The following is a 26,249-nucleotide window of genomic DNA, read 5'->3' as shown; positions in this document are numbered from 1 at the left end:
GTGGCATAAATGCAGGGAAAGTCTATCTGTAAAAGGGAAATGGCAAGAGGAGAGTCAGAGGGAGCCCTGAGCGGGGTATGTTCCAGCGCCGGACGTGGGAACGTTGGCCGGACCTAGAGGTCCAGCATCTGACGCTCAGTGAGTCCAGGGACATTTCGTCTGCAGGGAGGAGTAAGCTGCCTTGACCTCAAATTTCAGCCTAGCCACATACTGTGACCTCTGGCCAGCTTCCTGAATCTAAGATGTTTTTAAAATGAGCAGAGTCATTTTGAGGATATGCAAAAATATAAGTACCTTATCAGACTTTACCTTGGCATGGATGAAAATGATCCCCCAATATTATTTATACCATTGAATACTAATTTAGTTTCTCAAGTAGATCAATAAAAAAGGAGATGCCTTTGAATCGGGTCAACAATGAAAAGAAGAAACACTACAAAGTATGAAGTAATGAACTGGTCTTTCAGTTTCATGCATCAGTCTCATTGAATTCACCTGGTCAGAGAATGACATCAGGGATGTGCTTATATCTAAATAAACAATAAAGCCCAGTTTCAGGGTCTGTGGGTGTGAAGACTTTTAAAGCACAAAGTATTCATCAAGACAATTCCTTTTTAGCCACCTAGATGACCTGGTTGAATAAATTTACTGCCCAGTTTCATAAAATTTACAGAACAATGAGGTCTAAATAATAACAAAATAGGGAAGCTACTGATTTATCTGGAAAACTACACAGAAGAAACAAATGTACTATAAGTAATTGAATTTTGGATATAAAATGTTTTCTCTAATTTTCACTGCTCAGCATTCCAAATTTTAAAAATAACTTACAAGATATAAGACATGAATAACAGTTGCATATCAGGTCACATTCATTGGATCTACTATGTGACTTAAAAAAAAATAAAAAGATACTTAAAACTTGTTGTTCAGTCACTAAGTTGTGTCCAGTTCTTTATGACCCCATAACTGCAGCTGCCTGACTTCCCTGTCCTTCACTATCTCTCTGAGTTTACTCAAACGCATGTCCATTGAGTCAATGATGCCATCCAACCATCTCATCTTCTGTCACCCACTTCTATTGTCCTCAGTCTGTCCCAGCATCAGGGTCTTTTCCAATGAATCTGTTCTTTGCATCAGGTGGCCAAATATTGGAGCTTCAGCTTCAGCATCAGTCCTTCCAAACTTAAAACATTTAAGTTAGCTAACTAAATGATGGTTATTAAATTGTAAAGGAAAGACTTTCCTGGTGACTCAGACAGTAGAGAATCCTCCTGCTAATGCAGGAGACTTAGGAGACTCAGGTTCAGCCCTTGGGTTGGAAAGATGCCCTGGAGAAGGCAATGACTACCCACTCCAGTATTCTCGCCTGGAGAATCCCGTGGACAGAGGAGCCTGGAGGGCTACAGTCCATGGGGTTGCAAAGAGTCGGATGCAGCTAAGCACACACACAGAATTTAACTTGCTTAATGGTTTAAAAATCTATTTTTAAATTGCGAAGGAAAAAGAAATCTGCTTTGATAAACTTCAGCTAGCTTTCTGAACACAAGGACTATCTTCTTTTTCAACAATAATAATTCTTAATTTAAATGTAAATTCACAATTGGCACTTCAATGATAATAAAATTGTATTTATGAAGCACTTTGTATTTCTTTATGGGGGAATCATTTAAAATATATCTGACACTTAACAGTACCTTAGACCTTGATTTTATTAATGCTTAATTAAACAAGTTGTCCATGAAAAATAATTCAAGCAATACAAAAATGGAAAAGGCAAGAACGAGCATAGCCCTCCACTCCAACTTTCCTCTTCAGAGATCACCACCCATGGTTTGGTGTGCATCCTTTCACACGTTCTATAAATCTGTATGTATACACATCAGCAAACACTAATGATCACAAAGTATTTGCTCCCTATTTAAAGAAAAGGGAATTTTACAGAGCTGTTTTTATTTTCTTTCCTGTATATTGAAACACTGATTTAAAATGTGGATTAGCATGAAGCAAATCTCTATTGGGATGCCTCAGTTTAAGTTAGATTTTAAAACCCTAAAGACATTCGCTGATCTAATAGGCTTTAATGATATACTACTTCAATTCTAACAGCTAGCTGTGTGATGGAACCACCTCTCTGACTTATTAACAATGGAGAAGGCCTTTACTTAACAATAGAATAAAGAGCACTCTTTCTTCTTATGTTCTATAAGTGGTTTAAAAAAAAAAAACAACAGTGAACTGCCCTTTGTTTTTGAAAGGTGACTAGATAATCACTCTGATCTTATATGATTCTGCATATTTTTTCACAGTGGGGAAAAGAAATATTTAGACTGAAAATTTCAAGTTGAGAATTCCCTCTGTGCAGAAATCACCTTGGAGTTGGTTTCAAGACTGGCACATGAAATGTGCTGGGAAATTCCAAATTAGCCTAGTAGCTTAATATTTTGTTTTAGAGATGGGATTTTAACACTTCTATCTAGTGAGTTTCTATGAGCCAGCATCCTATAATTTGAAAATCACAGGGAGAAGGCATCCACCTATTCCAGTAGAAATGGCAATCCACTCCAATATTCTTGCCTGGAAAATTCCATGGACAGAGGAGCCTGACAGGTCACAAAGACACAACTGAGCAACTGAACACACACACACACACACACACACACACACACACACGTCATGAACATCTGTTAAGAAAGTGATGGGTGGGATTATAAGGGTTGTACACACCTGATGGTAAGGGAGCCGATATTTAGGCTTTGTAGTCTGTTAGGTCCCGAAGGTGGACTGCCCCAAAATATGCCCCCAAATGGCACATTGATTATTTCAAATTAAAGTTCCCTAAGAAATGGCCAATACAAGAGGAACACTTTGATGCTCCTCTCTGTCTACCTGAAACCAAGAAATAAATACCGCCTGTGAAAGGTGCCCTCCCTTTACCAGGAGGCAGAAAGCCATCCTTATCAGCAGAGACAGGGAATTCAGGGCCAAGAAGCCCATATAAACAAATCTTGTTACTTCTTTACTAATTTACTACCCAAGCCCAAACTGAGCTTACATTCCTTACTAATTAAACAGCCCAACCTAAGTTAGCTGCCCTGTCAATTCTTCTGAAATTTATTGTTTCCTTGTCTCAAAAGTTTAAAAGCTGCCTGCTTTGGTCACCCTTTTTAGGTCTATTTCTATGAGACCTCTGATTAAAAGCTATTTCTTTTTCTCTTAATCTATCATGTCAATGTTACTATTAGTCCTACCACAAGAACTCAAGAGAGGTAGAAAGGGAAATCTCTTTCTTCCCAACAAGCCTATTTCTTATATCCAGAGTGAAAATACAAACTCCATATTAACCACTGAAAGGCAGTGACCTGCTCTCTCAAATGTTATCAGCCAAGGTCAGTCCTCTTGATATGTAGACCTAGAATTTGCATTAAGAAGGTCTCATGGAGGAGTCAAATATTTAGATAATCTTATTGATGAATGGTTTTTTTTTTTTTTTTTTTAATTTCAGTGTTCAAACTGATCCTAACTGGAGCCGCTTGTCATCTTTTGAATATTACATGTAAGTCTGAACACACAATGACCAAGTTCATTCTGAGGATGATGGTGGGTCCCAACAGATTTCATTTGAGATAAGAATTGATCACTGGAATAACAAGGAATTCCAATAGAGACTATGTGATATTTCATGATAATTTGTAAACAGACCTTAGAGTAATTCCTTTTTATGGTGAGGACTTCCTTTCCGAAGGTAATCTCAGTTAAAATATTGGTTCCTGCTAAATTTTTACACTGCACTTCTTGACTTAGAAAAGCACTACTCAATTTATTTTTATTTGTAAATTATATAATACTATCAGTTCAGTTCAGTCGCTCAGTCGTGTCCAACTCTATGTGACCCCATGAACTGCAGCATGCCAGGCTTCCCAGTTCATCACCAACTCCTGGACCATACATATTCATATAAAGACAAAACTAGAAATTTTATACAAATAAAATGTTTAATATTTTATTACCATTTCTTCAATTGATTATATTGCCTCTGTCCCAGAAATATACACACTACTTAGGAAAATAAGGGATAAAAAATATTTGGCTGATAATAGCACCTGATGAAGTATTTAATTATGAAATTTTGCCAATTTCATAGTTGAATTAAGAGAGAAACTCTATGGTTGGTTCCACGGAGTAGGGGCTGTGCCTATTTCCATAGTTCTGGAGAATGGTGGGTGGTTATTAACAATCATGAGAGTCTGAATCCACTTATAAATAATATACAACAAAATCATCATGGTAATTATTAAAATCACTTGAAGTTCAAGAGCTAACACAGCTATCTCTGGAAATTAAGTCCTTTTTACTCAACAGAGGTCACATCAAATAAACTGAATTTAGTCCTAATTCTTGACACTTGCATATTCTCACTGATTCAAATGAAAGTGAAAGTGACATCGCTCAGTCGTGTCCGACTCTTTGTGACCCCGTGGACTGCAGCCCACCACGCTCCTCCGTCCGTGGGATTCTCCAGGCAAGAATACTGGAGTGGGTTGCCATTTCCTTCTCCAGAGGATCTTCCCGACCCAGGGATCGAAACCGGGTCTCCCTCATTGTAGGCAGTCGCTTTATCATCTGAGCTACCAGGGAGTTGATCAAATGAAAATGTGGACAACATGTCCCGGGATGAGATTTTCCCCACTACAAGATATCTAATCCCTCAGCACCTGGCACCGCTCCACACTGTGGCCATCTCCCACCGCTCCTGACTCTTCAGGTCCACGCTTTTTGACAAGTATAACGGGATACAGCTGTGAGGTTTTTTTTAATCTCACGTTTATACGGCGATGACCTTTAGCTACTAAATGTTAAGTTCCAAGTTGGGAACAATAAGATTTAATTCAATAATACAGAAGTAGAGTAATTCATGCTGTGAAATCCAAAATATTATGACACAATTGAGATGGTGGGTTTTGATTTCTAAGAAAAATAAGTATTACAAAGAAAACGTTACTCTCAGCTATATAAATAATTTATTTCTGTTTTAATTTGACTGCTTTGATCATAAGATTTCATCAGTCTCTGTTTCACTTTAAATGCTCAGATTAAAGCTTCTCATTGCCATTCGTTTGTTCAATCATTTATTTTCTTCGGGGGCTCAAGAACTCCTGACGATTTTGTTTTCTCTATGATAGTGGATTCTTTTTTACTTACATGCTGGAAGTCAAAAGATTAATCCTTTGGAATCTCAATGAATCATCTAATTAGTAACTTACTAAAAATGAAATAAGTTAATTATGTGTAATTTCTCCATAAAGATCAAATGACAGGCAAATCACTTTCCTAAGGCTATTCCCTCTATTCATAGCATAAATGAGGAAAACAGAAATCAAATAAAGTTTTTACTAGTGCTGATAGCACCACAATATAATAATAGATTTCTAGGTTATTCTATTAGAAGCATCAACTCAGCTTGAGTCCTTCCTTGTATATTAGTTTTTAAGAAATTATCCTTCCCCAGAACAAGAATATACTCATTAGCCAGTTCACTAAGATATACAGTAACTCTCAAGCTAATTAAAATCAACTAATATAAACCAAGTACCTACTAAGGACAAGTAGTATGACTTTCTGCTCCACCACTTACTAGTTCTCTGACCCATAGAAAGTCACTTAAAGTCTCTAACCTTCAATTTCCTCAAATGTAGAATAGGCTCAATTACATGTGTACCTCCCAGGATGATTGTGATGATACAGTGAGATAGAATGTGTGCTAGGTATAACAAGCACTGAAGAGACATTGCTGCTGTTTTTTTGCTAAGTCTTCTCCAGCTCTTTGTGACCCCGTGGACTGTAGCCCACCAGGCTCCTCTCTGTCCACGGGATTCATCAGGTAAGAACACTGGAGTGGGTAGCCATTCCCTTCTCCAGGGGATCTTTCCAGTCCAGGAATCAAACCTGCGTTTCCTGCATTGGCAGGCAGACTCCTCATCACTGAACCATCAGGGCAGCCACAAATACCCAAGCATTTCATTCAGTTTCATTTCAGATTTGCTGGAGAATGAGTGATCACAGTGAAGGGACAGCATCCTAGGGGGTGTTATCTTCTGTCATCTCACTGATCTCTTCCATTCCCCACCTCTGCTGTTCTTTTCCTCCAGGACTACCTTCTGCATCTCCAAACTGAGCTCCAAACGATTCACTCCCAGTCTTGCTCAAAGGGATATAATGAAACCCATCAAGATTTTTCAGGAAAAGCAAAGACCAAACATGTAACAGCTTCCATCTTCTACAGAACATATTAGTGGTTACAAATAACATTTTATCTTCTTGCTAGTTTATTGTTTTTATTATTAGAGATGGTGGTAAGAGTCAGAACATAGTTCACCAACAAACAAGTGGCAAGTGAAGAAGGTCAGGCAACAGATATTGAATACTTTTTCAAAAAGTTTCACCCAGTAACTGATGAAAGAGACAGGCTATTATTGTGAAGGAAGGCCAAGGTCAAGGGATGATTTGCAGTTTACTTGGATTTGTTTATTTGTGGAATCAGGGAAACTGGAGCATATTAAAGGAGGGAAAGGAAGAAAGAGGCAGATGGATTAATTGTAAGTCCATTAGATGTCCCAGAAGAGAGATGAGGGAGTCTGGATTAAGTATCCACATTAGCTTTGAGATGACCAGTCAGACATGTCTTTCTTTTAGGCACAAGTGAAGATGTGGACTAAGAATAAAAGGATAGAATTTTTAGTGCAGAATCCAGTTTAGGGAATTGTAGCACGTGGCCTCATTGAAGCTTTTGGCAGCACTAGTTTACAAAAAACAATTCAGTCTCATCTTAGGTCCAAAGCCTCTTCAATGTGCAGGGTCCTGGTTGATCTTGGCCATCCTGGGGGTCTGGGAGGCTAAATATCATTGTATGTGCTTAACAGTGGTATCTAGAATGTAGGCAGTGGACTACCTCTGTTTTACTGTTTTCTACTTGCTAAAATTCACCACCTCTTTTATTACTTAGAGATTTATTTATTGGCATTAGTAAGGAAATATGTGTACTACGGTTTAGAAATAAAGAAGAATTAGGATGGTTATATTAAGCACTTTATTTTGGAAAATATACAGCATAAAAATTACGAAAATGTCCCAATGCATTTATTTCTAACTCAATTATAGTTGTTTCATAATCTATCCAAAGTGAACAACTAATTTTTTTTTAAATTGGGTAAATTTTACTATTGCCTTCAGCAGTGGTTCAGTTCTTTTATTATTGAAAACTGTTAAAAAGGAATTATTTTTTGTGGACAGTCCTCAAGAATATTCTGCTTAATAACTTGCACTCAATGTCAACTTGTTTAATTGTATTTGATATTTATATACATAAATGGTATGTATTTTATGATTTTTTGTGCTTACTCATCATGCATATAATGCCTTTATTTAGACTTAACTTGTATCCACACAAATAAATATAAAAATGTGACTTCATTAAATCAAAATCACAGGAAGGCTCACCATCTTATATGCTTGCTTTGCCATTATTTTCTAACTAGATCTTTAGACTCATCTTTACTTTCTGCAGATGATCTTAAACATTAACGTCAATTGAGTCTTCTCTCCAGACCCTTTTCCTTCTGCTTTACATCCTTTTGACTTCCCTGGTGGCTCAGGTGGTAAAGAATCTGCCTGCACTGCAGGAGACCCAAGTTTGATCCCTGGGTTGGGAAGATCCCCTAGAGGAGGGCATGGCAACCCACTCCAGTATTCTGACCTGGAGAATCCCCATGGACAGAAGAGCCTGGCGGGCTACAGTCCATGGGATTGCAAAAGAGTCGGACATGACTGAGCGACTAACACTCGCTCACTCACTCACACGCCCTTTCATATAGTTAGTGTCTACAAAGGAAACTATACTATTTGCGTGTTGGCTATTGTTGCCTCTCCCCCTCCTTTCTGCTCCTCTCCTTACTTCCTAGATCAGTTTCCCAAAAAGTCTTCTGGGGAGCACTAGTGTTCAAGACAGTCTGTGAATTAAAGGTCAAACAAATTTGGGGGACTCTGTCACTCACACATTTGCATGTTAAAGGCTGAGGAATTCTGCATCCAGGTAACTGCATGATTTTAAGCCAACATCTTCTAAGTCTATGTTTACGGGAACATTTGTGAAAAATCTATCAAAAAGACTTTTTTTTTTTAACCCAGATGGATCATCACTGTACTAGAATTATATTCCTCTTTCCTGACTGGGAGGCCCTGCGAAAACTTTTTGATTGCTGCCTGGCAGTGCTGAACTTCTCCGGATGTCACCCAGGCATTTGCTGAGTGATCTGTGGAATGATCCACACTTTTAGAAAAGAAAGCAGAAGGGAACTTTGTCCAATTTGTTGCCATTATGGATATTTTCATCATATAAAAGCAATTTAGAGAGCATTTTCCATTTCACCCTCTTCTGGATACATTCAAATGGATTGATTTCCTTAAAATTTGGCACCCAGAATAGAACATAGTATAATGGATATGGTTTAACTAGTGTAGAGAAAAATACAGCTATTGTTTCGCATGGTCTTGACTCTTCCATTAAGATGGAATAATATCATCTGAATATTACATTTTAGCAGCATTATCGCTCTGTAGACTTATATTTAGCTTGGTGTGAAAAACAATTTTCTCTTTTCTTATGCGGATTTTCACACTAGCTATTGCCAAAGCCACCTCCCTAATGATGGACCTTAACGAGGAGAGAGGATCAGAGAACAGTCTCTCCAAGACAGGTCGATTTCATGAGAACAGCAAAGCCAGATGGTTGCTGGCAGACTCCTGAGATACTGAGGCAGCAGATAAGACCACATCTAAGTGAGGACGCTCCTGGAAAAGTCTTGGAGAACTGATCACTGCTTAGTACCAGGGGAGCTGAGATGAAGGAGGAGTAAAGGCTGGAGTATTTTCAGGTCAGTGACCAACAAGGGATGTTTCTACTTATCTTGGTGAATTTCTAGAGCCTGCCTTGCCAGACTTCACAGATTCTGATCCTCTCTCCTCCTCTGGTGGATTCTGCATTCCCAGTGCCCCACAGCTCTTTGCCAGCTGCTCTGTCTGCTGTTTCACTTATCCTCACAGTTTCAAGGTGGAGAGAGGTGGGGAGACATTGAAATCATAAAACTTTGTAAAGACATTACATTGCTTTTGCTTTTTCTCTTTATGTCTATTATGGCGGTGGTGGTTAGTCGCTAAGTCATATCCTACTCTTTGCGACCCCGTGGACTGTAGCCCACCAGGTTCCTCTGCCCGTGGCATTCTCTAAGGCAAGAATACTGGAGTGGGAAGCCATTCCTTCTCCAGGGGAACTTCCTACTCAGGGGTTGAATCCAGGTTTCCTGCATTGCAGGCAGATTCTTTGGATTCAAACTTGCACACTGAAGGCAAAGCTACTGAACCTAATGAAGATTTTAAAGTTCAACTCCAGATTATAACAGATTTGCCAAAATAAATCGAGTTAAAAGCTACACTGTCTATCCAGCTCTCAACCTTCTTTATTCCAAGACAGCTGCAGGATACAGTGCACTCCAGAAGCCTGGACTTATTTTAGTAGCAATGTTCAAATGGTGTGTACATGCATGAGAATCAGAATTCTCCACTGACTATCACTTGTCAATGAAAGTCACTTGATATTTCAATTTATTAGTCCTATCAAAAAACAACAAAAAGTCCTGCCTGGAGCATTTTTTTTTTAATAGTAAGATTCTTGATTGTTTCATCAATTGCCAAGTGATAGCTCAGTTGGTAAAGAATTCATCTGTAATGCAGGAGACCCTGGTTCAATTCTTAGGTTGGGAAGACTTGCTGCAAAAGGGAAAGGCTACCCACTCCAGTATTCTTGAACTTCCCAGGTGGCTCAGCTGGTAAAGAATCTGCCTGCAATGCGGGAGACCTGGGTTCAATCCCTGGCTTGGGAAGACCCCCTGGAGAAGGGAATTGCTACCTTCTCCAGTATTCTGGCTTGGAGAATTCCATGGACTATATAGTCCATGGGGTCGTAAAGAGCCAGCCATGATTGAGAGACTTTCACATGGATACACCATCAGTTTAATAATCAATTTTTATAATTTTTCTAAAGAGTAAAGTCAGGCTTCCTCTGTCCTGTGGTCTCTGGACTCTGTCCTGCCCCACTTTATAAATGACCACCCATAGCAGCCCCCACCATTCACATCTGTAACTGAGACCATCCATGATGAAATCACAACTCAGCTATTTTAACTGCCAAATGCACAGAATGTAAGGTTTTGTTATTAAAAGAAAGTTGAAGTTTATATCACTGATCTGCATCCTTTGCTAAAAGCTTGTTTTACAGGCAGCTAGAAGTTTTTCTTCCCTTTGCTGATTTTAGATTCCAGTGTTCTTTGATACTTCTTTGTCCTTTTCTAGTTTGAAATCCATTTGCCTTATGAAAGAACACTAAAGGAAAATAAGAGTGAAATAACCCACTTTGCTTCTTTCATTAAAATCACATTCTCATCCTGACTCATCTTCTGTTTATTTAAGTATTTTTTTCCTCTAAAAATTGTCTCTTGATATCTTTCATAAGCTCCAGCTTTTTCAGGCCTATTAGACTTTGATGTTTTCCTTAGAGTTAATTCTCTCCAGATCCTTTTCTTTGTGATCAGCCAATTCATGCTGCGATGTTGATGGCTAAAAATGTCTTAATGTGCCAACCTTTTAGGATTGATTTACATTTCTACAGCCGCTTTTAATTCCTTAATGAAAAGAACGCATGATAGGAGATATTAAAATATTCTTAAAGGGACAATAAGGAGAAACTTGGGAAGGTAGAGAGTTTTTTCCTAAAACCCTACTAATCACAGAACATAAATTTTTAAGTACTTATCTGTATGTAAATGTCTCATTCCTTTAAATAACATGAGAAAAGTCAGTAAAAGAAAATATAATGCACATTCATCATTGAAGACTTCAGAAAGCCATGAAATAAAGGCAGGAACAACCTCTCCTTGTCTTTAGAGGTTTCTAAAGCAGAATTAGTATGACTGTTCAGAACTTTTATTCTGATCTGATCTATTTATGTTATAATGTAAGGAAGTTTTGTAGGGTATTTAAAGCAGTGATTACAATTTAACTTTGAAACGAAGAAAATGCCAACTAAGTTCAAGCATTCCAGTGAACAATACATTATGTTGATTAGGAATTTAGTGTCTGGAGTCAGACAAACCTTGACTCACCTCCTATTCTAACTTTTAAGAGCTGAAGGTACTTGAGCAAATCATATAATTTGAGGCTTAACTTCAACTGTTGAATGGGGATAATAATAAAGGCAGCTGATAGGTTTGTTATGGGCATTTATGAGATAAGTAAAATTTCTAGAATAGTTTCTAAAACAAGTAAAAATTCAATGAATATTACTGTTGCGTGTATGTTTTAAAATAGAAAAACATATTAAGATTCGTCAAGTCAGCTTTGGTGTCTCAGGGTTCCTAGAGGTTTTCAGAGCTTGTCTGATTGGCGATGGACAGGGAGGCCTGGCGTGCTGCAGTCCATGGGGTGGCAAAGAGTTGGACACGACTGAGCCACTGAACTGAACTGAATTGATCAGCAAAAGGAAAATTAGCAGGTTTTGAGAAACTATGATACATTTGTCTGTTTCTTCATTCATTTATATATTTCTTCCATTCATGCAACATATGTTGTTATTCAGTTGCCAAGTCATGTCTGACTCTTTGCGACCCCATGGACTATAGCACACCAGGCTTCCCTGTGCTTCACTACCTCCCGGAGTTTGGTCATATTCATGTTCATTGAGTCTGTGATTCCATCTAACCATCTCATCCTCTGCCATCCCCTTCTCTTTTTGCCTTCAATCTTTCCCAGTATCAGGGTTTTTTCCAATGAGTTGACACCTGCCACTAGGTGGTCAAATTATTAGTGCTTCAGCCCCAGGATCAGTCCTTCCAGTGAACATTCAGGGTTGATTTCCTTTAGGATTGACTAGTTTGATCTTGCATTCCAAGGGACTCGCAAAAGTCTTCTACAGCACCACAATTCAAAAGCATCAATTCTTTGGCACTCCACCTTCTTTATCTTATTTTAAACAAGGACAATGCCTAAATGTGTCTTTGTTTAGCCATTGAAGTTGCTGTTGACAAAAACAATTAATAGTGTATTTGAAAAAAATAGTTTATTGTTAACACTGTTGTTGTTCAGTTGCTAAGTTTTCTCTGACTCTTTGCAGCCCCATGGACTGCACTGTACCAGACTTCCCTGTCCTTCACTATCTCCTGGAGTTTGCTTAAACTCATGTCCATTGAGTCAGTGATGCCATCCAACCATCTCATCCTCTGGCATCCTTTACTCCTCCTGCCCTCAATCCTTCCCAGCATCAGGGTCTTCTAAGGAGGCAGTTTAAAAGATCATTTTTCCTTCAAAAACAAATGATACATTAGAAAATGTACCTTTTCAAGGGACAATATAATCTTCAAACATAAAAGTAAGCTTTAGAAAGAGTTAGTGAAATTCTTACAAGAAAAACTAGAGATGTTTATTAAGGAAATACAAAGGTGTTCCAGAGTGCATCTGTAACCTTTAATGTTCATGTTGAGGAAAAATCTTGCCTTCTTACAAATTATAATTCAATGTCACAGTAAGAGACCAAAATATAAGGCATGACATGGCATCTTATACTTTTTAATAGCAGAAGAAGTGCAAAAGAAAGTTTTAAAGACACACTATTGCCTTCTATCATAAAATAATATAAAATTTTCTAACAGAGTGATTTTAATGATATGGTTAATTAGCCTTATTTGAGCACCTTCCTCATGTGAGACACTGAGGCATGTTTGTCTCCTCTGAGATGAGTGAAACCAAGGGTATTTCCTGCTCTCATGGGGCTTAAGGTCATATCGTCTGTATGATACGCCACACTTCTTTTCAAGCTATAAGCAGTTTACCAAATCCAAAGACAGTTTTTCTGGTCCCTTAGTTTCCATTTCTCCAGGCTAAACAATCAGAATCACATTCACCTTTTCTCTTGTACTTTCTCCATATGCAAACTAAGAAATGTAGTTATTTACTTTCTGAGCTAAAGAAAAAAAAAAAGCTCTTATATAGCAAGCAGCATTAATTTCAATAAATTCTGATATTCAGAGGAATGGTCAAATAACTCTTCTAATTTAAGACAAGAAATTCATTGAATTAGACTTTTTATGGGGAAGAGAAATATGCTAGGGAATAGCAGACAGATAAATACATGATTAGAGAGTATTCTGGCCTTCCTGGGTGGCTCAGACAGTAAAGAATCTGCCTTCAATGCAGGAGACCCAGGTTCAATCTGGGCCTACCCACTTGGGAAAGACTACCCACTCCAGTATTCTTGCCTAGAGAATTCCATGGACAGAGGAAGCTAGTGGGCTACAGTCCATGGGGTCACATACAGTTGGACATGACTGAGCAACTAACACTTTTACTTCAAAGAACACTCTCTTGCTTTTTTAAAACTATTTAATTTTGCTTCTATAAATCATTTGCTATAAAAAGCTTCAGGCAGGGATGATGGATAATTGAAAACTTGGAAAAGAAATGAATCCACTTAAATGTATTTCCCAAACTTAATATCTTTATATGAAACAACCATACACAGATATTCAAAATTTGCCTGAGGAATGAATAATAATATTAGATATCACTTTATTAAGTAAAATTTGGTACACAGACTATAATAAATGTTTAATATTTAAAGAAGAGTTTTTACAGATACTACTAATTACCCTTCAATATTTATTGTACCCCTCTTGCAAATAGACATTTAACTGGGCACTCGGTTACCCAGTCTCCCTTGTCTGACCATGTAAGTTCCAGCCAATTCAGTGTTTCATAGGTAGTAATATGAAACTTTAGGGAGTGACCTTGAAGGAGGGGACAGACCATCCCATTCTCTTCTCTTTGCTTTTGCTTGGAGTTTGGATATAATAACCTAGATCTTAAACAGACAGCTGGAACCACAAGGCAGATACTAAATGTTGAGAGTTGTAAAGCTGAAAGATGGAAGAAGCCTGACTTTCTGACTCTGTGACTCCAGAGTATACCTTCTATCTTCTTTTATAGAAGAAAGAAGTAAGTCTCTATTCTGTTAATTGCAGACTCTGTCACTCAGAGCAGAACCTAATGCAAATGAATTCTGTATTTGACACTATATTTAGAAATAGGATGTTACGCATGACAGAATCCAAGTTCATGGAAGTACTTGCTGAAGGAAGTGGGTGCTGAAGCCTGGGTTATTGCAGGCTTGGAAAGCTGGGGCCTTTGTTATTTGTAGCAAAATATTTGGTCATATTGTCAACTGCTGTTCCTTGAAAGGCAAAGCAGTTGCCAACTGGGACTTTTAATATTAGGAGCAAAGTTAGGAAAAAATTACATGCTAATATGCACTGGCTCCTTCTTGCTATGTTCAGCAATCTTCAAGAGAGAGATGAACTCGGTCTAGGACTAGCCAGCTGGCAGACTGAGATAAAAGTAAAACCACTTTGAAATGGAAGGGCTCTCTGCTTCTTCTGGCAAACTAAAATGATGGAGAATCTTCAATTTATGAACTTGAAAAAGTAAACAAACAAAAGACACACTCCAAGAAGCACCCTCAACACTAATGAAAATTGTATCCTAAACTACAAAGTTTTAGCTGTTCAGTCATATTCTACTCTTTGTGACCATATGGACTGTAGCCTTCCAGGTTCTCGTGTCCATAGAATTCTCCAGGCAAGAATACTGGAGTGGGTTGCCATTCCATTCTCCAGGGGATCTTCTCGATGCAGGGATCGAACCTGGGTCTCCTGTATTGCAGGTTGTTTCTTTACCATCTGAGCTACCAGGGAAACCCTCATCCTAAACTAAAGTACAGAAATTATAAGCCATAGCTCTGAGAGATAGCCTTAGAAGGAAGTAACGATGTAGTCCACAATGTCTTTTATCACTGCAAAGGAAGGGTAAGGCTGGGGGGTGGGGGAGAAAACTGTGGGAAATAGGCACCCTACTGATTAGGGCTTGTCACACTAGGATTGGGGATGGCATGGCAACCCACTCCAGCATTCTTGCCTGGAGAATCCCATGGAGAGAAGAGACTGGAAGGCTACAGTCCATAAGGTCACAAAGAGTAGGATATGACTGAAGCGACTTAGCATGCATGCATGCACTCTAGGATTAAATTCATACTTGATACAAGTATATAACCACATAACCATGCTCAAAACTCTGAAAACATCCTGTTATTATACATAATAAATAAATAAAAATAAATAACTGAACAAATATTACAACAAAAAGAGCTGTCTACTAGAAAGTGGGAAACAGTTCTACAGTGACAATCAGATTTAGGATATTGTCACAAAGGGTTATTCTTTCTCAAGACTTCAAGCTTGAAAGGGGACATAAATTGAAAGGAAGACAGAGAACAAAAGGATGGATCAGCAAGTGCTTTCAGAGAGAGATACGAGTGGCTCACCTCCATTTGGAATTGACAGAACACAGAGGTAAGTAAGCAAAAGAACAGAGTCACCAAGCTCAAAATTGCATCAAGAACAGATATTTAGATATGGTTACTTGTGCACAGAATGTCCTTAAAGAAAGTAGATTATAAGACCACAGTGTTTTTGAGGGGACGGCATTGAAAGGAAACTACAAGTGTTACTGGATCCAAGCTTGCTCTGCTCATCACAGGAGAGGCCAATAAATCTTAGAGATGAGGTGCTGAGGCAAGGAATATGACTTTATCCAGAAACCCAGCTGACTGATAAGATGGCAGACTAATGTCTCAAAATAACCATCCTCTTGGTGTTTGGATGCCAGTTCTTTTATAGATCAGAGATGGGGGAAGGTGAGGAAACCAAGTAAAAAGACCATTTAATTCTTATAACTATCTCCTAGAATGGCAAGCCTCAAGCAGGGGGATGTGTTAGTTTTATCTTTCCTATAGTCATTCACAGGTAGGTAGGGTCAGATTATCTCCCTGTAAGCTAAAAAAGGTACTTTAGTTTAAGGGTCAGGAAGAGGGGCAGGATTCTCTGAGGCAGGCCATTATGTATGATTATAAAACAAAAGCAGCAACAAACAAGGATTAAATTAAAAAAAAAAACAAAAACAAAACAAAAAACAGATCTAGCATAGAGGAGTCAAGATTGACTCCCTTATTAAGCAAGCATGGCCTGCAAGTCATGCCCATTCAGTGACTAAAGTAGCCCTACCTAGGAACTAATCTCTCTATCAGCAGGAGTCAGCTGTGAATGCATGCAATCCACCAAAAGGGCATAGATTAATGACCTTTCCAGATACAACCATGTAGGAAAAATGGGCAAAGAGGAACCTCTCAGAGAGGGAAAACTTGGGTCATGGTGGGCACTGGAAAACTAGTCTCTTTTTAATAAAATTTGCAAATTGCTATGGACCAGTGACAACTATATGTTTCTCATGCTTTTCTTTGCAAAAGAGGAATATGTATATTGCAGCTATCAGGTCTTTAGTTTATACATCATTGGACCATAATTTTGATGTAGTTATTCAGAAAATGTGGATCTAAGCTGGATGCAATAACATAAGATTTTATTTTTGTCTCACTTAAGAAACATAAAAATGCTCTATATACGAGAAGAAGGGTGAAAACGGGTATTTCCATTTGTTACATGCTGCCAGCTTTCCCCACTATCTGTTTGTAAGATCTTTTGAGTAATAAAGTCCCTTCCTTTTAGCTGGGTAGATGGCTGTCTTTCAGAGCTGCATTTCTCAGACTGTGGTGCTACTAGGTATGGCTATGTGACTACTTTCTGGCTGACAGATGTCTGTAGAAGTGTCCTAAGTACCTTCAAGGAAGTGCTTTTAAGGAGATAAGATTCACTCCTCTCTCTTCTTTCTTTCCCCAATCTGGAATGGGGATGTGATGGCTAGAGCTTAAGAAGACATCTTGAACCATGAGAAAGAAGCAATGGAATTATCAAGTTACAGCTTACAGGATAAATTCAGCCTACCACTGCGTTTGTAAATAAAGTTTCATTGGAACAGAACCACACATTTGTTTACATATCATCTACTGTCTCCATGCTACAATAGCAGAATTAAATAGCTGGGACAGAGATCCTATGGCTCACAAAGTTTAAACTATTTACTCTTAAGAAAGAAGTGCAACTGAACAAGACCTTATGGAGCCCCAGAATAGACACCCCACACCTCCTCTGCCTCTCACTTGTAAAAAAAAGCTTTAGTCTTCCAGTCCTTCCCTAAGCCATAAAAGGATGGCTCAAGAATTAATAATTGAAAGAATGTGAACATATAGTAACAACACAACAAAAACAATAGTTGGGCCAGGAGAATTGCTAACAATTAAAATGATAAATCAGCCATATAGAATCATAGGTTCTTTAGTTCCTCCCTGAAGGACATAGATAACAGTTTGATGTGCATTTCAGAGTTGTTCTGAAGATATTAAAACTCTCATCAGATGGAAGAAGTTAACTGCATGATGACCATGAGCACAGAGCACCCATACTGGCTGAAGTCTGAGGACTGATGACATTAACCCCAAGGACATCTGTTACTGTACTATCAACCAGTCAGAGAACTGTGCTCAAGCTGATGACCCTGCCTTTAAAACACCTTCCCTGAAACCCCTTGGAGAATCCAGGTCTTTTAGTATTAGCTTCCCAGATTGTTCTGGAGAAGGCAATGGCACCCCACTCCAGTACTCTTGCCTGGAAAATCCCATGGATGGAGGAGCCTGGTAGGCTGCAGTCCATGGGCTCGCTAGGAGTCAGACACAACTGAGTGACTTCACTTTCACTTTTCACTTTCATGCACTGGAGAAGGAAATGCCAACCCACTCCAGTGTTCTTGCCTGGAGAATCCCAGGGACGGGGGAGCCTGGTGGGCTGCCGTCTATGGGGTCGCACAGAGTCGGACGCAACTGAATCGACTTTGTCGTCGTCGTCTTCCCGGATTGTGCTCTCTTTCATCAGAACCCAGTGTCAGTTGAGTGACTTTACTGCACCCAGGTGAGCAGACACGAATTGGGTTCAGTAGCAAAAGGTTTGATGATGCCCGAGACAGAAAAATCCACATTTCTCAACACCACAAACACCATGCTAGCCCTTTCAGACTGTTTAAGCCAGTAATAAGTTAAGTCTCTGTCAAATACTGCTGAATGTTATCCTAATACACTTGCATTTCTTTTTTTCTATACAAAGATAACATTTTTATTGCTGTATTTTTTTACAACATAGAAATCCTACATTTAACATTACTCACATGAACATGCAAAGAAAAAATACATTTAACTAACACTTACCATTAGACAGTTTTACATATCTTCAAAACTTAACTTCCCCACAGATAAAAATGTATATACACTTAAAATGTTTTAAGAAGTATAATTGACTAAAAATTTTGAAATTCTTGATTCAGTAAAAGCCTTCTTTTATTAAATCTATCTGACACAATGTGTTTATGGATGTCCTATTTCAGGAAGCAGTATCTGTCCTTCCTTCTCCAGAGGATCTTCCCAATCCAGGGATCGAACCTGGGTCTCCCGCATTGTAGGCAGATGCTTTACCACCTGAGCCACCAGGGAAGTCTAGTATCTGTCCACCAGTAGGCAAAAAACAATTTTTGTTAAATAAAAGTTTTATCAGCAATTTTCATAATAAAAATACACATTTTATGTTAAGATAATTTCATTTTGTCCATTTGTACTTTTAAAAATAATCCCAACAAACTGTAAAATCTCTCTCTCATTCTGCACCTTCTTATATTTATTTTTAGGTAACTTAACTCAGGGCTTCCCAGGTGGCTCAGTGGTAAAGAAACCACCTACAGTGCAGGAGACCTGGGTTTGATCCCTGGGTTAGGAAGATCCTGTGGAGAAGGAAATGGCAATTCTGATCCAATATTCTTGCCTGGGAAATCCCACAGACAGAGGAACCTGGCAGGCTATAGTCTATGGGATTGCAAAAAGTGTCAGACATGATTTATTAACTAAACCACATCAACAACAACTTAATTCAGGTCTCATATCTTCCATGAAACCTATGGAAATTTTCCCTTTTAAAATTCAACAATGTTGTAAAACTTTGCTTTTTATAAATTAAATTTTACTAAGATTCATTTTGTCCTTCTCTCTTTCTTCATACAATCACCTTACAAACATTTCTAGTTAATTTTAGAAACTGTTTCTATCCATATAAAAATCTTCTCTAATTTTGATTTATCATTTCTCCCCAATTTTTTCCCTTGTATTTCTAATTTTCCAGTTGATGAGATTAGATTCACATCAATACAGTGTTTTATTTTCTAATGCTGCATTTTCCTCTTTTCTTATTTTAGCCTCCATTTTATGGAGTCTAGGATTTTCATGATCAGAATCCAATAAATATCTCTTTTCCTCCTGCATTCTCCCTAAATCATTGCCTAAATCAGTGTTTCTCAAAGTGTGCAGAGAGAAAACTATAGGCATTGAGATCACCCAGGAAAATGTCCAGCCGTCCCTCAAAATATTAAACATAGAATTACTATATAACCCAGATATTTCATTCCTAAGCATATACTCAAAAGAAAGAAAAATATGTGCACGCAAAATCTTATACACAAATGTTCACAAAACCACCATTCATAATAGCCAGAAAGTGGAAACAATCCAAAGTCCTGTCAATTGATGAATGGATAAATAAAATGTAATATAGAATATAATACTAAAATATAAAATATAAAACTAAAATATAAAATATTTTATACATGCTACAATTGAATACATGCTGAAAACATTATGCTAAACAAAAGAAATAAGTGAAAGTTGCTCTCATGTCTAACTCCAACTCTTTGCGACCCCATGGACTGTAGCCTGCCAGGCTCTTATGTCCATGGAATTCTCCAGGCAAGAATAATGGAATGGGTAGCCATTCCCTCCTCCAGGGGATCTTCCCAACCCAGGGATGGAACCCAGGTTTCCCACATTGCAGGCAGATTTTTTACCATCTGAGCCACTAGGGAAGACCAAAACGAAAGAAGTCAGTCATAAAAGACAACCTACTATGTGATTCCATTTATGTAAAATATTCATAATTGGCAAATATACACACAAAAAGTAGATTGGTAGTTGCCTGTGTCTAGAGGGTATTCCAGGAGAATGCTGAGTGGCTCCTCATTAATGAGGATTAATCATGAGGATTAATTCATGAATTAGGGATTCCTTATGAATCCCTAATAAACCTGAGATTTTCACTTGGAGCCATGAAAATGACCAAAAATTAGATTGTGATGATGTTTATACAATGTTGCAAATATACTAAAAAGCATGAATTGCATACATTAAATGGTAACTTTTATGGTATATTAATTATATCCCAATAAAATAGTTAAGACAAAAAAAAAGAAGTCACCTGGATGCTTGACTAAAATGCATATTTCTGGACCCTACCTCAGACCTACTGAATTAAATTTTTACTAAGGATATAGCCCAACACTTAAACTCTTTTATATTCTTACCTTTTATGTTATCTTTTATATTCTCACCCTAGAATATTCTTAGTCTCATTAAGTTGTGAGAGCTTGTTCTAAATCATGTATTATCTTAACAAATAAACAAAATCACTACTTATCAGTACCTGACTCAGTGGTTAACTTTGCACCAGCCTGGCAAACAGTAGAATTACTTCTATTTCTTCTAAGCTCTGACATAAATGGTTTTACCTCTCAGCTTCACTCAGCCTGATGACTTGAATTTCCACCCTGAAGAACTGAAACTTCTCTCTCTTTTGATCTTTCAATTTTTTTTTTCCACACACAAGATTAACAACAAACTTTCCAGGAGCCAGTCTCCCTTTACATAAGTTTTCTGCCCTTCAAATACACTTTTCTTTGACATACTAAACCTAAAACCATGTATACATATTGAATTCTGGAGTCACATTCCTTAGTTTGTTCAATAGCCCACATATAGTAGAAAAAAAATCTGAAAGTGTTAAAGAATTTCATTCTGTTGATGACTTTCTGGGGTGTCTAGATTTTCCCAATAGTAACATCACATAGTGCACCACTGGCAGAGAATATCTCCATTCAGATTTCATATTTGCTCACTGTTTGATTCATTAAAGGTCTGTGAAAGCAGAGGTTTCCACCCAACCTCAGGCCTCTGTGAAATAAGAGTTAGTGAGTGTTCTTGTCATTACAGATTAGATTCACTGGAGCAATGATGCTGTAGCATTTTTAGCACTTATTATTTTGGGCACTAATTGTGTTAATTGCAAGGAAGGGAGATCAAAGGACCCAGATATTAGAAAGGTTTAGGAAGGTTTTGATGGGAAAGGTATTATAAATGATACAACTTAAGGGCTAGACGCTGAAGTTGACTGAGATGAATGTTATTAGGAAGGTCTTTGACTTAAATTCTCACATTCTCAACCCCACTTCCCGTATCAGAGAAGACTTGAAATTTTAACCTTAGAGATACGTCATATTTTAGGGTCTTAACGGCAGGGTGCCTTACAAATTCCTTAATACTTAAACTTCCCTTGGGAAGTAGATAGCAATTCTTAATTATTTGAGGGATAGCTAGTTGCTAACATAGGCAGGTGGGAATCCAAAAGTAAGAGTAAGGTTGGGGGAAAAAAAAAGTGAGAAATTAGCAAATGCTCTACTTAGCTACTTATTGAATAAGCCAGACTGGAAACACTAGTTTAAGTCTGTGGTCTTTAAAAATTCAATAATGGAAAAAAATTAAAAAAAACACTACATACCCAGAAAGAACTTACTTTCATGTTCAAAAGGCAAGTTTACATATAAATAACTGACTGCTTAAAAGAAAAAAATAAATAAAACAAGGAGGCAAAGACAATGAACAATTTGGTGGTTTAGTTGCTAAATCATGTCAGACTCTTGTGACCCCATGGACTGTAGCCTGCCAGTACAATTATAGGCACTGGATTCCATTTTGGTTTCGTTTTTGCACATATAGGAATATTATTATTTGAATCTACAATAGTGAGAAAAAAAAAGTACCTGAAATCATTTCTCCTATTTGTTTGGCCATAGAAAATTAGGAATGTGGATAGAAATAGCAACTTTATTAGAAAACAAAACAAAACTTCTCTCTGGTTTACAAAGAAGTTCTATGGGAGAACTTTCTAAAATTATCTTTTTCACTTATGCGTGTCATTAATCAATAGCTTGGGTGCCCAAGATCACCCAGGTGCTGGTCATATCTCCCTCCCTGTTTGAGGAGCAGGGTTGGTTAGTCTAACCGAGGTCCACAGGTGTTCTCCTGACGAGGCCGTCCTCTCCCAGGCTAGGCCAGTTAAGTGCTGGGGAGAGCGAGAGAACCAGTCAGGCCATCTGGGATGGGTGTGGGGCTCAGTGCTTTGCTACAGCCTGGGCCTCTTCCTACACACTCCTCCGGTATCAGACCTCCTCTTCCTCTTCTGGGTGGGGAAGATCCCCTGGAGAAGGAAATGGCAACCCACTCCAATATTCTTGCCTAGAGAATCCCATGGACAGAGGAGACTGATGGGCTACAGTTCGCGGGGTCGCAAAGAGTCAGACATGACTTAGCAACTAAACAACTAAACAACTTCCTCTTTTATTCCTCTAACTTTTTTCTTTTTTAGCTTTATATTTATTTTTTTTTCCATTTATTTTTATTAGTTGGAGGCTAATTACTTTACAATATTGTAGTGGTTTTTGCCATACACTGACACGAGTCAGCCATGGATTTACATGTGTTCCCCATCCCAATCCCCCCTCCCGCCTCCCTCTCCCTCTGATCCCTCTGGGTCTTCCCAGTGCACCAGCCCTGAGCACCCGTCTCATGCATCCAACCTGGGCTGGTGATCTGTTTCACCCTTGATAGTATACTTGTTTCCCCTAAAATTAGGAACAAGACAAGGGTGCCCACTCTCACCACTCCTCTATTCTTTAGAGACATTTTGCTCAGTACATCTTTCAGTGTCTAATTCTGCCTTAACATCTGTTTCTTGAAGCACCTGAATTGACACATTACTCATGAAAAAAAATATAAATGTCTTTTTCTTTTTTTTGGTAAAGCATTGTAAAATCAACAGGATAGGGTAATCTGTAGAAATACTATGTTCTCCAAATAATACCTAAAGCACATATCTCATATTTGCATAAGACATACAAGTCATCACAGTTTTAAAATCTGCACAATTTTTTTCAGCTTAAGAGCATTTTTAGATACAGTAAATAATTTCTAAAAGAGATATACAAAAAGATCAAATTCAATTTACATACTTATAGAGTTAACTGTGTTATTTCCACAGTCAAAACATTATGCTCTTTGAGCATAGTGATTGTAAAATAACAAAATTAATATAAGGAGGAAAAGATCTTAAACAAACAAACAAACAAACAAACAAACAAAAACCCAGAGTACCAACAATAAATAGCCATAAGGTTAAAACAATTTCTGCAAGTCAAAGAGATTTTATAATTTCATGATTATTTTCTCCTTTGGAAAACTACTTACAATCTCTTAAATCTGAATATTCCCAAGGCAAGTCAGTCATAAGAGTCAGAAAAAGGCAAGGGCCTATAGAATATCATAGTATTTCTAATGATAATTAGCCCAAATCATAGCTCTCATCAATTTTACTTCTAGGAGGTATAAAAAGGTCTTTGGAACTGGGGGCCATGCAATGAGTACTTTCTCATCTCCAACAGAGAAACAGTTTCTGATGAGGTTAATATATTAAATTTCACTGTGCAATTCCCTTCCTCTTCTGTGTCCTTTTCTTTTATGCATGTAACTGAAAAACAAACTAAAATGACCAAAAGTTCTTCGGAAATTGGATTGAAAAAGAAATGTCTTTTCATGTTAACATTCTCCTAATGGAAAGAAATGGCTTAAAAATGTATTTTTTTAAAGTAGGGAAAAATTTTGCTTAGAATAGCAAATATTGATCTAATGATTTTGTGGCAAGTGGTTTTTTTTGAACAACCAAATTCTTTTAAAGAAATTAATAATTGAGAAAATTTCTAGGTTAATTCACTACAGGTAAGGAAAGACCAACTCCCTAAAGTTGAATAAGAGAAAAACAATCATATGTAAAAATGAACCAGGGTGAAATAAAAAAAGCACACAGAAAAAACATATAAATAAAAATTAATGAATGTGTTTAAAAGCAATAAAAGAAAAATGAATTCCAGGTATTATATAATGTTAGCTAATTCAAATCAAATTAAACTATTAACTCACTGCAAAATCACTGCAGATGGTGATTATAGCCATGAAATTAAAAGACACTTACTCCTTGGAAGGAAAGTTATGACCAACCTAGATAGCATATTATAAAGCAGAGACATTACTTTGCCAACAGAGGTCCATCTAGTCAAGGCTATGGTTTTTCCAGTGGTCATGTATGGATGTGAGAGTTGGACTGTGAAGAAAGCTGAGTGCCGAAAAATTGATGCTTTTGAACTGTGGTGTTGGAGACTTGTGAGAATACCTTGGATGGCAAGGAGATCCAACCAGTCCATCCTAAAGGAGATCAGTCCTGGGTGTTCATTGGAAGGACGGATGCTGAAGCTGAAACTCCAATAGTTTGGCCACCTCATGCGAAGAGTTCATTCATTGGAAAAGACCCTGATGTTGGGAGGGATTGGGGGCAGGAGGAGAAGGGGATGACAGAGGATGAGATGGTTGGATGGCATCACTGACTTGATGGACATGGGTTTGGGTAGACTCCTGGAGTTTGTGATGGACAGGGAGGCCTGGCGTGCTGGGATTCGTGGGGTTGCAAAGAGTCGGACACGACTGAGCGACTGAACTGAAATGAATGAATGCATTTAAAAGCAATAAAAGAAAAATGAATTCCAAGTATTATTTAATGTTAGCCAATCCAAATAAAATTAAGCTATTAACAACTTACAGGAATCCTTAAGGTTCTTGTTTCTCATTCTGCAATTTAACAAATTGTTAGATGGAAAAACATGATTCTTGCCAATAATACTAAACTAGTATTTTAAAGGGACAGATATTGCACAAAGTAAGATGGGCATCCAAATATTTCAGTATTAATAAATGATGTTCAATACTATATAAATGTAGATTATGGCTAACTTTCATTTTACTTTTTAAAAGGCAATAAATAACTTATCTCCCAACCCCCTCTAAGTTCAGTATAGTTGAACCATGGACAGAAGGAAGACCAAGAACAATGATTATGACTAGTGCATATTTTCAAGTTAGAAGTCTATCCACTAGAAGTTTATATGTAAACTCACATGTTTAAAGGCCATTTATTTTATAGCAGTTGCTTAGCTTTGAGTTGCTGTTCTCCATTTGCTTGTTTCTGAGTGATAAATGCAGTCCCCAAATCAGAGAGTAATTGGAATGTTAGTTGGCCAAGTCTGGTTTTATTTATATTTTTCATTTATTTTTATTAGTTGGAGGCTAATTACTTTACAGTATTGTAGTGGTTTTTGTCATACATTGACATGAATCAGCCATGGAGTTACACGTATTCCCCATCCCGATCCCCCCTCCCACCTCCCTCTCCACCCGATCCCTCTGGGTCTCCCCCGTGCACCAGGCCCGAGCACTTGTCTCATGCATCACCTAGGGTGAAACAGATCACCAGCCAAGTCTGGTTTTAAATCCGTGGATTCTTGACTCTTGCTATACCCCTGATGTAACGCAGCATAAAGGGCATTAGGGCAAGACTCGAGAGGTTTGAGAACAAAATCAGAACCCATTGAGGAGACAAAGGATGCAGGGAACTGTGAAAGTGTGTGTGTGTGTGTCTGTGTGTGTGTCTGTGTGTGTGTGTTGGGAGGATTAGTCCATGGTCCCGTTTTTGGGAGGAGAAATGACAGGTTATTGCATGGATCCAACACCAGCAGCAGTTTCTGATGCACGATCAGAAACAAACTTTAGAGAAATGCTGTCAGGTGGACCACAAAGCGCAGAAGAGGGAAGGGAAGTGTGGAGTAGAGGCAAGGTTGAGCTCAAGGCTTTTGGTTAGGCTGACTGGTGTCATCTTGACTCTGTTCTGTGTATTACGGCCCATAACCCACCTGTCAGCAAGTCCTACAGGCTTGACTTCCAAAAATGTTTTCAGAGTTGACCACTTCGCACCTCTCTACTAGACTATCTTCCTTTATCTTCCAGATTATTGCAATAGTATCCACTGCTTTCACTATACTGCTCTCTCATCTGACTACAGTCCTTTTTTCCAAACGGCAGCCTTAGAGATGAGATTAAATTATGCCATTCAACTGAT

General features: G+C 38.0%; 1 protein-coding gene and 1 non-coding gene across 2 annotated transcripts in view; both read right to left on the bottom strand.

The window, feature by feature from the left end:
• CNTNAP2 (contactin associated protein 2) overlaps positions 1 to 26,249 on the bottom strand; it is a 1,529,631-nt gene that overhangs the window by 1,000,714 nt on the left and 502,668 nt on the right. The gene's annotated exons all lie outside the window — the stretch shown is intronic.
• TRNAC-ACA (transfer RNA cysteine (anticodon ACA)) lies at positions 18,518 to 18,589 on the bottom strand. The gene has a single exon. It is a non-coding gene; the product is annotated as a tRNA-Cys (tRNA).

This window comes from Muntiacus reevesi, chromosome 6 (assembly GCF_963930625.1).
Source record: "Muntiacus reevesi chromosome 6, mMunRee1.1, whole genome shotgun sequence".
NCBI lineage: Eukaryota > Metazoa > Chordata > Mammalia > Artiodactyla > Cervidae > Muntiacus > Muntiacus reevesi.
The sequence above is the reverse complement of the archived record's forward strand: the minus strand, read 5'-3'. Positions and strand labels throughout refer to the sequence as shown.